Source organism: Zalophus californianus, chromosome 7 (assembly GCF_009762305.2).
Source record: "Zalophus californianus isolate mZalCal1 chromosome 7, mZalCal1.pri.v2, whole genome shotgun sequence".
In the NCBI taxonomy this organism is placed as follows: Eukaryota; Metazoa; Chordata; class Mammalia; order Carnivora; family Otariidae; genus Zalophus; species Zalophus californianus.
The window spans coordinates 74,507,656-74,521,784 of NC_045601.1; positions in this window are offsets into that span (position 1 = coordinate 74,507,656).

Below are 14,129 nucleotides of genomic sequence, written 5' to 3' on the forward strand. Positions count from 1 at the left end.
TAGGGTAGCTCTATTTTCAACTTTTTGGGGAACCTCCATACTGTTTTCCAGAGTGGCTATACCAGCTTGTATTCCCACCAACAGGATAGGAGGGTTCCCCTTTCTCCGCATCCTCACCAACATCTGTTGTTTCCTTACTTGTTAATTTTAGCCATTCTGACTGGTGTGAGGTGGTATCTCATTGAGGTTTTGATTTGGATTTCCCTGATGCCCAGTGATGTTGAGCACTTTTTCATGTGTCTGTTGGCCATTTGGATGTCTTCTTTGCAGAAATGTCTGTTCATGTCTTCTGCCCATTTCTTGATTGGATTAGTTGTTCTTTGGGTGTTGAGTTTGATAAGTTCGTCATAGATTTTAAATACTAGCCCTTTATTTGATATGTCATTTGCAAATATCTTCTCCCATTCTGTCCGTTGTCTTTTGGTTTTGTTAACTGTTTCCTTTGCTGTGCAAAAGCTTTTTATCTTGATGAAGATGAAAAGATAAAATAGTTCATTTTTGCCCCTGCATCCTTTGCCTTTGGTGATGTGTCTAAGAAGTTGCTGTGGCTGAGGTCGAAGAGGTTGCTGACTGTGTTCTCCTTGAGGATTTTAATGGACTCCTGTCTCACATTTAGGCCTTTCATCCATTCTGAGTCTATTTTTGTGTGTGGTGTAAGGAAATGGTCCAGTTTCATTCTTCTGCATGTGGCTATCCAATTTTTCCAACACCATTTGTTGAAGAGACTGTCTTTTTTCCATTGGACATTCTTTCCTGCTTTGTCGAAGATTAGTTGACCATAGAGTTGAGGGTCCATTTCTGGGCTCTCTATTCTGTTCCATTGATCGATGTGTCTGTTTCTGTGCCAGTACCATACTGTCTTGATGATTACAGCTTTGTAATAGAGCTGGAAGTCCAGAATTGTGATGCCACCAGCTTTGCTTTTCTTTTTCAACATTCCTCTGGCTATTCGGGGACTTTTCTGGTTCCATACAAATTTTAGGATTATTTCTTCCATTTCTTGGAAAAAATTGGGCTATTTTGATAGGGATTGCATTAAATGTGTAGATTGCTCTAGATAGCATAGGCATTTTCACAATATTTGTTCTTCCAATACATGAGCATGGAATATTTTTTCCATTTCTTTGTGTCTTCCTCAATTTCTTTCATGAGTATTCTATAGTTTTTTGGGTACAGATTCTTTGCCTCTTTGGTTCGATTTATTCCTAGGTATCTTATGGTTTTGGGTGCAACTGTAAATGGGATTGACTCCTTAATTTCTCTCTCTTCTGTCTTGTTGTGGTGTATAGAAATGCCCCTGATTTCTGTGCATTGATTTTATATCCTGCCACTTGACTGAATTCCTGTATGAGTTCTAGCAGTTTTGGGGTGGAGTCTTTTGGGTTTTCCACATAAAGTATCATATCATCTGCAAAGAGTGAGAGTTTGACTTCTTCTTTGCTGATTCGGATGCCTTTTATTTCTTTTTGTTGTCTGATTGCTGAGGCTAGGACTTCTAGTACTATGTTGAATAGCAGTGGTGATAGTGGACATCCCTGCCATGTACCAGACCTTAGGGGAAAAGCTCTGTTTTTCCCCACTGAGAATGATATTCGCTTTGGGTTTTTCATAGATGGCTTTTGATATTGAGATATGTACCCTCTATCCCTACACTCTGAAGAGTTTTAATCAAGAAAGGATGTTGTACTTTCTTTTTTCTACATCTATTGAGAGGATCATATGGTTCTTATTCTTTCTTTTATTAATGCATTGTGTCACATTGATTGATTCGTGGATGTTGAACCAACCTTGCAGCCCAGGAGTAAATCCCACTTGGTCATGGTGAATGATCCTTTTGATGTACTGTTGGGTCCTATTGGCTAGTATTTTGGTGAGAATTTTTGCATTCATGTTCATCAAGGATATTGGTCTGTAGTTATCCTTCTTGATGGGGTCTTGTCTGGTTTTGGGATCAAGGTAATGCTGGCCTCATAAAGTGAGTTTGGAAGTTTTCCTTCCATTTCTGTTTTTTGGGACAGTTTCAGAAGAATAGGTATTAATTCTTTAAATGTTTGGTAGAATTCCCCTAGGAAGCCATCTGGCCCTGGGCTCTTGTTTGTTGGGAGATTTTTGATGACTGCTTCAATTTCCTTACTGGTTATGGGTCTGTTCAGGTTTTCTATTTCTTCCTGGTTCAGTTTTGGTAGTTTATACATCTCTAGGAATGCATCCATTTCTTCCAGATTGTCTAATTTGCTGGCATATAGTTGCTGATAATATGTTCTTATAATTGTATTTCTTTGGTGTTGGTTATGATCTCTCCTCTTTCATTCATGATTTTATTTATTTGGGTCCTTTCTCTTTTCTTTTTGGCATGTCTGGCCAGGGGTTTATCAATCTTATTAATTCTTTCAAAGAACCAGCTCCTAGTTTTATTGATCTGTTCTACTGTTCTTTTGGTTTCTATTTCATTGATTTCTGCTCTGGTCTTTTTAACTTCTCTTCTCCTGCTGGGTTTAGGCTTTATTTGCTGTTCTTTCTCCAGCTCCTTTAGGTGTAGGGTTAGGCTGTGTGTTTGAGACCTTTCTTGTTTCTTGGGAAAGGCTTGTATTGCTATATACTTTCCTCTTAGGACTGCCTTTGCTGCATCCCAAAGCTTTTGAACAGTTGTGTTTTCATTTTCATTTGTTTCCATGAATTTTTTTAATTCTTCTTTAATTTCCTGGTTGACCCATTCATTCTTTAGTAGGATGCTCTTTAGCCTCCATGTATTTGAGTTCTTTCTAACTTTTCTCTTGTGATTGAGTTCTAGTTTCAAAGCATTGTGGTCCAGAAATATGCAGGGAATGATCCCAAACTTTGGTACCAATTGAGACCTGATTTGTGACCTAGGATGTGATCTATTGTGGAGAATGTTCCATGGGCACTAGAGAAGAATGTGTATTCTGTTGCTTTGGGATGGAATGTTCTGAATATATCTGTGAAGTCCATCAGGTCCAGTATGTCATTTAAAGCCTTTATTTCCTTGTTGATGTTTTGCTTAGATGATCTGTCCATTTCAGTGAACAGGGAGTTAAAGTCCCCTACTATTATTGTATTGTTGTCAATGTGTTTCTTTGATTTTGTTATTAATTGGCTTATATAATTGGCTGTTCCCATGTTAAGGGCATAGATATTTACAATTGTTAGAACTTCTTGTTGGATAGATCCTTTAAGTAGGATATTGTGTCCTTCCTCATCTCTTATTACAGTCTTTAGTTTAAAATCTAATTTGTCTGATATAAGGATTGCCACCCCAGCTTTCTTTTTTTTTTTGTAAAGATTTTATTTATTTATTTGAGAGAGAGAGAGAGAGAGCATGAGAGGGAGGAGAGTCAGAGGGAGAAGCAGACTCCCTGCCAAACAGGGAGTCTGATGCGGGACTCAATCCCAGGACTCCAGGATCATGACCTGAGCTGAAGGCAGTGGCTTAACTGACTGAGCCACCCAGGCACCCCCCAGCTTTCTTTTGATGTTCATTAGCATCGTAAATGGTTTTCCATCCCCTCACTTTCAATCTGGAGGAGTCTTTGGGTCTAAAATGAGTCTCTTGCAGGCAGCATATCAATAGGTCTTGTTTTTTATCCAATCTGATACACTGGGTCTTTTGATTGGGGCATTTAGCCCATTTACATTCAGGATAACTATTGAAAGATATGAGTGTAGTGCCATTGTATTGCCTGTAAGGTGACTGTTACTGTATATTGTCTCTATTCCTTTCTGGTCTATGTGACTTTTAGGCTCTCTCTTTGCTTAGAGGACCCCTTTCAATATTTCTTGTAGGGCTGGTTTGGTGTTTGCAAATTCTTTTAGTTTTTGTGTGTTCTGGAAGATTTTCATCTCTCCTTCTATTTTCAAAGACAGCCTAGCTGGATATAGTATTCTTGGCTGCATTTTTTTCTTGTTTAGTGCTCTGAATATATCATGCCAGTCCTTTCTGGCCTGCCTTGTCTCTGTGGATAGGCCTGCTGCCAATCTGTTTCTACTGTTGTAGGTTACAGACCTCTTGTCCCGGGCTGCTTTCAGGATTTTCTTTTTGTCTCTGAGACTTGTAAGTTTTACTATTAGATGTTGGGGTGTTGACCTATTATTGATTTTGAGAGGGGTTCTCTGTGCCTCCTGGATTTTGATGCCTGTTTCTTTCCCCAAATTAGAGAAGTTCTCCACTATAATTTGCTCCAATATACCTTCTGCCCCTCTCTCTCTTTCTTCTTCTTCTGGGATCCCAATTATTCTAATATTGTTTTGTCTTATGGTATCACTTATCTCTCGAATTCTCCCCTCGTGATCCAGTATTTGTTTATCTCTCTTTTTCTCAGCTTCTTTATTCGCCATCATTTGGTCTTCTATATCACTAATTCTCTCTTCTGCCTCATTTATCCTTCAGTTAGAGCCTCCATTTTTTATTGCACTTCATTAATAGCCTTTTTGATTTCAACTTGGTTGGGTTTTAGTTCTTTCATTTCTCCAGAGAGGGATTCTCTAGTATCTTCTATGCTTTTTCAAGCCCAGCTACTATCCTTATCATTGTCATTCTGAACTCTAGTTCTGACATCTTACTAATGTCCATATTGATTAGGTCCCTGGCAGTCAGTACTGCCTCTTGTTCTTTTTTTTGAGGTGAGTTTTTCCGTCTTGTCATTTTGTCCAGAGAAGAATGGATGAATGGGAAACAAAATGCTAAAAGGGTAACAACAACCCCAGAAAAATATACACTAAACAAATCAGAAGAGACCTGAAATTGGGCGGGGGGGTGGGGAAAGAATATAATCAGGCTGGTGAATGGAACAGAACCACACACTAGATTTTGGATGTGTTTTGGTCTGTTAGAAGAAACTGCTTCCCAAAATCTTAAAGAAAAACATATATATATATACACACACACACACACACACACACGAATAAGGATAAATACGATGAATGGATGGAATATGACTGTAAAGATGAAAATTTAAAAAGATTTTTAAAAAGGAATTGATAAGATAAAAAGTTGGTTGAAGAAAGAAAGAAAACATTTAAAATAAAAAAAAAAGGGGAGAATGTGATCAGATGGGAGACTAGAACAAAGCTATACACTAGCGATTTAGGGTATATTTTGGTTTGTTAAAAGAAACTGTATCCCAAAATTTAAAAGAGAGAAAAACTTACATATATACAAAAAAATAAGGTTAACTACAATGAAGGGATAGAATATGACTCTAAAAATGTAAATTAAAGAAGTTTTTTAAAAAAGGAATTGATAAGATGTTGGTTTAAATAGGGAAAAAGGAAAATTAAAAAAATAGAAAAAGAAAATTCAAAAAATTAACTTTGAAAGACTAAAGAATCATGGGGGGAAATGCCATGAATTCTATGTGCTGTATTCCCCTAGCTGTGGGTTTTGCCATTCTCATTGATCTGTAAACTTGATCTTGGCTGGGTGTTCTCACTGAGCTTCTGGGGGAGAGGCCTGTTGTAGTGATTCTCAAATGTCTTTGTCTGAGACGGAATTGCACCGCCCTTGCAGGGGGCCAGGCTAAGTAATCTGCTCGGGTTTGGTCTCGGAAGCTTTTGTTCCCTGAAAGCTTTCCTACAGTTTTGGAGGACAAGAGTGAAAATGGCAGCCTCCCAATCTCCACCCCAGAGGATCCGAGAACTCGGGGCCCCACTCCTCAGTGTGCCCCCAGAGACAAGCAATCACTCCTGTCTCCCCGGTTTCTGGCTGCACTCCGTGCTCACCCTGCCTGTGACCGAGCGTTTCTATCTCTGGCACACGACCCCATTTGGAGTCTCCAAACCCAGCAGATTCTGGCAGTGCACTCTTGTGCTGCTCCTCCTGGGGGAAGAAGGGGAGTCTCCCCTATCTGCCCCTTGTGGGGTCCCTGATGGAAGCGTAGTGGCCCGACTATGCTGTGGATCATGGTTTATGGGAACCCCAAGCTGAGAGTCCACTCCTTGGCTCTGTCTCTGCAGCTGGCTTCCCCACTCTGATACCTGGGAGCTCTGCCACACTCAGGCACCCCCAGTCTTTCTGTGACCCCGAGGGCCCTGAGACACACTGTCTCAGCGAGGGTTCCACCCCCCAACTTAGCCACTGGAGCGACGTCCCTCAGCAGAGCAGACTTCTAAAAGTTCCGATTTGGGGATCCACTGCTCTATCACTTGCCAGTAGCCGGCTGATGGAGGCTCCCTGCCCCCGCAGTCTATCTTCCCAAATATCACCTCGGATTCACTTCTCCGCACGTCCTATCTTCCAGAAAGTGGTCGCTTTTCTGTTCATAGAGTTGATACTATTCTTTTCTTCAATCTCCTATTGAGTTTGTAGGTGTTCAGAATGGTTTGATACCTATCTAGCTGAATTCCTGGGACCACACAAAATTTAGGTCTCCTACTCCTTCCTCATCTTGCTCCAAGAAATTATTGTTGAGTTTTAAGACTTTTTGTATGTTCTGGATAACAGTGCTTTGTCAGATGTTTCTTTTGCAAATATTTTATCCCAGTCTATGGACTGTCTTCCCATTCTCTTGACATAGTTTCTCACAGAGCAGAAGTTTTTAATTTTAATAAATTGCAGCTTATCAGTGATTTCTTTCATGGATTGTGCCTCTGTTAATTGTATCTGGAAAGGTGACCATACTCTAGGTCACCTAAGTTTTCTCCTAGTTATCTTCTAGGAGTTTTATAAGTCTTGCAGTTTACATTTAGATCTGTGATCTATTTTGAGGTTGTATGTATGTGTGAAGGAGTTAAGGTCCATGTTTTTGTTCATATCTTTTTTTTTCTTTTGCTCATTTTTTTTTACATGTGATGTCCAGTTGTTTCAGCACCATTTGTTCAAAAGACCATCTTTGTTCCATTGTCTTGCCTTTGCTCCTTTGTCAAAAGTCAGTTGACTCTACTTATGTGGGCCTATTTCCGGGCTCTGTTCCCTTTATCTATTTGTCTATTCTTTTGCTAATACCATAGCATCTTGGTTACTATAGCTTTATAGTAAATCTTGAAGTCAGGTAGTTTTCGTCCTTCAACTTTGCTCTTCTTCTTCAATATTGAGTTGGCTTTTCTGGGTCTTTTGCCTCTTCATATAAACTTAAGAATCAGTTTGTTGGTAATCACAAAATGACTTACTGGGATTTCAATTGGGATTTCATTGAATCTGTAGACCAAGTTGGGACGAACTGACATCTGGACGATATTGAGTCTTCTTATCCATGAATATGAAATATCTCTCCATTTATTTTGTTCTTCCTTAATATCTTTCATCAGAGTTTTATAGTTTTCCTCCTATAGATCTTGTACTTATTTTGTTAAACTTATACATATGTATTTCATTTTTAGGGTGCTAATGTACATGGTAACATGTTTTTAGGTTTTCTTTTTTTTAAGATTTTATTTATTTATTTGACAGAGAGAGTGACAGCGAGAGAGGAAACACAAGCAGGGGGAGTGGGAGAGGGAGAAGCAGGCTTCCCGCTGAGCAGGGAACCCAATGCAGGGCTCGATCCCAGGACCCTGGGATCATGACCTGAGCTGAAGGCAGATGCTTAATGACTGAGCCACCCAGGCGTCCCACATGTTTTTAGTTTTAAATTCCATTTGTTCATTGCTGGTATATAGGAAAGTGATTTAACTTCTGTATATTAACATTGTGTCCTGCAATCTTGCTATGATCACTTATTAGTTCCAGGAGTATTTCTGTCAATTCTTTCAGATTTTCTACATAAATGATCATGTCATGTGCAAACAAAGCCAGTTTTATTTCTTTTTCTAATCTATATATCTTCTGTTTTCTTACCTTATTTTAATGTGTTAGCTAGCAGTAAGATGTTGTAAAGCAGTGGTGAGAGCAGACCTCCTTACTTGGTTCCTGATCTTAGCAGGAAATCTTTGCCTTGTCTCACCATTAAGTATATTAGCTATAGCATGTTTTGTGGGGGTTTTGTAGATTTTCTTTATGAAGTTGAGAAAGTTCTCTATTCTTATTTACTAAGTATTTTTACCATGAATGTATTTTGGATTTTGTCAAATGTTTTTCTGCATCTATTTGTATGATCATATGATTTTTCTTCCTAGCCTATTAATGTCATTGATTATATTAATTAAATTCTGAATGTTAAACCAGACTTAGATATTTGGGATAAATCCCACTTGGTCATGGTGTGTATAATTTTATAGGCATATATGTTATTGGATCTGATATGCTAATATTTTTGTTGAAAATTTTTGCATCTATGTTTGTGAAGGATATTGGGCTGTCATTTTCTGGTAGTGTCTTTTTCTCATTTTGGTACTAGGGTAATGCTGGCCTCATAGAATGAGTTAGGAAGTATCCTCTCATTTTCTCTTCTGGAAGAGATTATAGAGAATTGGTATAATTTCTTTCTTAAATGATTGGTAGAATTTACCAGTGAATCCATCTGGTCCTGGTACTTTCTGTTTTGGAAGGTTATTAATCATTGATCCAATTTCTTCAATAGTTGTAGGCCAATTCAGAGAGTCTATTTCTTGTGTGAGTTTTGACAGATTGTGTCTTTTAAGAAATTGGTCCGTTTCAACTAGGTTATCAAATTTGTGGGCATAAAGTTGTTCATAATATTCCTTTATTATCTTTTTAATGTCTGTGAGATTTGTAATAATGTCCCTTCTTTCTAGTCAGTTTTTAAATGAGTGATTGGAACAGAAATGTTCCAATCTAAAAGAAATCAAGTCATTGCTTTTTATTTTTATATGACCCATAGCTGATTAACATTGAGAAATTAATGGCATTTAACAGAGAAATCAGTTCTTCACTTACACTTTCTATAAGCAAGAATAGTATATATAATTTGCTTTGTGTATATTGGCCATAGCCTACTTAATAAAGAATAATATAGTTAAAATGTTCCTGTAGAAAAAAGCCTACCTCCTTAATTCATTTCTTTGTTAATTAAAGAAACTATTTTTTTTATTTTAATTCCAGTGTAGATAACATATGCTGTTATTTTAGTTTCAGGTATACAATATAGTGATTCAACAGTTCCATATACTACTCAGTGCTTGTCAAGATAAGTGTACTCTTAATCCCCTTCACTTATTTCACCCTTCCCCCCACCCACCTCCTTTCTGGTAACTATCTGTTTGTTCTCTGTAGTTAAGAATCTGGTTGTTTTGTTTTGTTTTATTTTGTTTTGTTTTTTGGTTTTATCTCTCTTATTTTTTTCCCTTTGTTCTTTTGTTTTGTTTCTTAAATTCCACATATGAATGAAATCATACAGTATTTGTCTTTTTTTGACTGACTTATTTTGTTTAGCATCATACTCTCTAGATCCATCCATGTTATTACAAATGGCAAGATTTCATTCTTTTTTTTTTAAGATTTATTTATTTATTTTAGAGAGAGAGTGAGAGAGAGAGTGAGCCCAATGTGGCAAGGGGCAGAGGGAGAAGGAGAGAATCCTCAAGCAGACTTCCCACTGAGGGCAGAGCTAGACATGGGGCTCAATCCCAGGACCCTGAGATTGTGACCTGAGCCAAAATCAAGAGTCAGACCCTCAACCAACTGAACCACCCAGGCACCCCAAGATTTCTTTCTTTTTTACAGTTGAATAGTATTCCATTGTGTATATATATACATATATATATACACACCACTTTATTTATATATTTATTTATTTATTTATATTTCATGTTTTTATTTAAATTCCAGTTTGTTAGCATATAGTGTAATATTAGTTTCAGGAGTAGAATTTAGCGATTCATCACTTACATACAGAACCCAGTGCTCATCACAAGTGCCCTCCTTAATACCCATCACCCATTTAATCCATCCCCTCCCACCCTGGCCGCCCTCCCCTCCAGCAACCCTGAGTTTGTTCTCTATAGTAAAGAGTCTATTTATGGTATGTCTTGCTTTTCCCCCCCATGTTCATGTTTCATTCCTTAAATTCCACATATGAGTGAATTCATATGGTATTTGTCTTTCTCTGACTTATTTTACTTAGCATAATATACTCTAGCTCCATCCACGTCACTACAAATGGCAAGATTTCATTCTTTTTTATGGCTGAGTAATATTCCATTATGTGTGTGTCTGTGTGTGTATGTGATGTATTACATTTTCTTTATCTTTTCATCTACCAGTGGACACTTGGGTTACTTCCATAGTTTAGCTATTATAAATAATGCTGGAGTAAACATAGGGGCCAATATATCCCTTCAAATTCACATTTTCATATTATTTGGGTAAATACCCAATAGTGTGATTACTCGATCATAGGGTAGTTCTACTTTTAATTTTTTGAGAAACCTCCATACTGTTTTCCATAATGGCTGTACCAATTTGCATTCCCACAAATAGTGCATGATGGTTTCTTTTTCTCCACATCCTCACCAATACTTGTTTAAAAGAAACTATTTGTATCATATGATCTCACTGATACAAGGAATTCTTTATCTCAGGAAACAAACTGAGGGTTGCTGGAGTGGTCGGGGGTGGGAGGGATGGGGTGGCTGGGTGATAGACATTGGGGAGGGTATGTGCTATGGTGAGTGTTGTGAATTGTGTAAGACTGTTGAATCACAGATCTGTACCTCTGAAACAAATAATACATTATATGTTAAAAAAAAAAAAGATAGTAGGAAGGGAAAAATGAAGGGGGGAAATCAGAGGGGAAGACAAACCATGAGAGACTATGAACTCTGAGAAACAAACTGAGGCTTCTAGAGGGGAAGGAGTGGGGAGATGGATTAGCCTGGTGATGGGTATTAAAGAGGGCATGTATTGAATGGGAGCGTTGGGTGTTATAAGCAAACAATGAATCATGGAACACTACATCAAAAACTGATGATGTAATGTATGGTGTTTAACATAACATAATAAAATTTTTAAAAAGATTTAAAAAAATAAAAGAAACTATTTTTAAAATATATTAAATTCCCAGACCTATGGAAGGGGAGAGAATATTTGAAATCATGTATCTGATAAAGGGTGAATATCCACAATATATAAAGAACTCATACAACTCAATAGCAACCCCCCCAAAAAACAACTGGTTAATAAATCAGTTCAGAGGAACTAGATAGACGTTTTTCCGAAAAAGACATAAAAATGACCAACATATACATGAAAAGGTGCTCAACATCACCAATCAAAGTAACAATGAGAGATCAATTCACACCTGATAGGACAGCTATCATCAAAAAGACAAGAGATAGCAAGTATTGGCAAGGATGTGGAGAATAGGGAAACTTTGTGCACTCTTGGTGGGAATGTTGGTGGGAATGTAAATTGGTGCAGTCACTGTGGAAAACAGTATGGAAGTTCCTCAAAAAATTAAAAAATAGAACTACTATATGACTCAGCTATTCCACTTCTGGGTATGTATTCAAAGGAAATGAAAAGAGGCTATCAGAGAGGTATCTGCACTCCCATTTCATTGCAGTATTACTTAAAATAACCAAGATATGGAAATAACCTAAGTGTCTATGAATGGATGAATGGACACAGAAAAAGTGGCATATGTATTAATGGAATTATTAAGAATTGTAAAATATTAATTATTAATATTATTAATGGAATATTATTCAGCCATTAGAAAGAAGGATAGCCTACCATTTGCAATAACATGAATGGAACTTGAGGGCATTATGCTAAGTGAAAGAAACCAAAGAAAGAAAAATACTGTATGATCTCACTTATATGTGGAATCTAAAACAAAAAAAAAGTCAAACTCAGAAACAAAGAGTAGAAGAGTGGTTGCCTGGGGCTGGGGGATGGGGGGAGTAAGGAGAGATTGGTAAAGTGGTACAAACCTTAAGCTCTAAGATCAATAAGTTCTGAGGATCTTATGTGAAACATAATGGCTATAGTTGATAACACTTTATTATAGAACTGAAATTTGCTGAGAGTAGAACTTGAATTTCTTACCCAAAAAAAACCCAAAAGATAAATATGTGAAGTGATGGATGTGTTAATTAATTAGATGGTGGGGATCCTTTCACAATGTGTATGTATATCAAATCACCACAATGGACACTTCAAAAATCTTACAATTTTATCTGTCAATTATACTTTAATAAAGCTGAAAAAATATATGGAATTCCCCAAAGGACTCATTAGATTTTACACGGCACACTTTCTCATTCTATTTAGGAATTTTCTAGCTTCTGCTTTTTATAAAGAAAAAATTCAAGAATTAAATGTGAGTCTTCCTCTCATTTAACAGTCAAAAACACTTCTTGGAAATTTTGGTCCTTTCCATACAAATATGTTTGGGGATTTTTTTTCCCCAAGTCTTTCCATGACATCTTCACGTAGCCAATGAATTTCTGCCAACACCTAACACTTTATCATAAATCTTTAATTATTTCCTAAAAATTTATTAAAATATTAGTCATTCTCCCAACTATAAGCAAATCATTATTTTCTTCTATCCTATCAGTTTTTTGGAGTCTCACATAATTATATTAATTCTAATTTACCAACTAGTATCTGAAAATATTTTGGGAGTCCTTGCAAGACAGTCTTTCAAGATAATCCTTTTGAGAAATCCATAAAATAGTAAATAAGAACTCTGTTTCTTAGTATTATAGGTCATAGTGTTAGTTTTGCAACAATAAAACAATTGTTCAGATACGGAATTAGAAACAAAATCTTTGTCTTTCATTTATCACTTCACAACTTTTCCCTGAAAGCATTAATATTTGATATTTGCATATCTTAAAAACATTTAGTAATCAACTTGCTAAAGCCAAAAATGTTTCTTGGCTGCATTTACTTTTGCTCTTGAAGTTTGACTTTTATGAGTTACAGCTGAAGTTCAATAGAGTATTTAACATGTTTTACCTCCTTAATTAATTTCAGCATGTCAGCATCAGGGATTTACAATGTTCCCTCAGACCTCTGTTCATTTGCACATAATTCCCAGTGACAGTGCACAGAGCAGCAAGCAGGGTGGAGCCCACAGGAGGGAAAAGATGATGGCTATGTGGCCCCCAGGGTCTGGGCCAGTGGACAAAGGAAGAGTTTCCTTGTTCCTTTCTGGCTTAAACTAAATCCTGAAGCGAGTGGAGAAGCTTGGAGAAGAGGGAAGCCGGTGGTCTTGTTTTATTCATTTCTTTCCTTCCTGTAATTCTGGTCACCAATTCCAATGTGTGGGTGTTTTTCCCATACCTCCAAGCATGTCTGTAACAGCAGCCGAGTGTCCTACAGTTCCTCTCGATTCTGGCACACCCTACCTCTAGATAGTCAGATTCCGTGGGGCGAGTCCTACAAGACTAAGGCTGCCTCACTCCCCACCTCCACTACTGCAGACGCCAATCACAAATCCAGGCTGTCGCCTGTGCTTCGGACCCTACAGCTATAGGTCAGAGGTTCCAACAAACCCCTCCTCGGGTTTGATTCACTTGCTAGAGTGGCTCGCAGAACTCAGAGAAACATTTTACCCACGAGATTGCCAGTTTATTATAAAATATAATCCAGGTACTGCCAGCCGGAAGAGACGCCTAGGACAGAGTTTGCAAAAAGGGCACAGGCTTCCAACCACTCTTTCCACATCTCCATATGTCCACCAACCCAGAAGCACCAGAAGGAGGCTCTGTCTGCCCTTTCAGGTTTTTATGAAGGTTTCATTTCATAGGCATGATTGGCCATTGGTGACTGATTCACGAGCAGTCCCTCTCCCCTCTCCTCTAAGCCTGGGGGTTGGTTTTCCAGGCAACTAGCCCCCACCCTGAGACAAGGGCCAAAAGTCATCTCATTAACATAACAAAAGACACCTTTGTCACTCTCATCGCTTAGGAAATTCTAAGGGTTTTAGGAGCTCTGTGCCAAACACAGAATGGAGGAAGACCAAATATATATTTCTTATTATAAATCACAACGTCACTTCTCCTCCCTTCCCCTCTCCTCTCCTCTATCTCTGTTTCCGGTTAGACTCTTACTTACAATGAACAGAATTTATTCAGATTAGTTCCCATAAAGATTTAATGTTAGAATACAGAGAATCCACTCCTAGTTGGGACTCTGGATGTAATAGGAACCACAGAAATCTCTTTGTCGCTGTCTCTCATTCTGTATTTCTCTCTCTCTCTCTGGTTATAGGACTTCTCTCTCATGACATCTGTTTCTCTTTGTGCATCTGTTCCATTTGCATCTC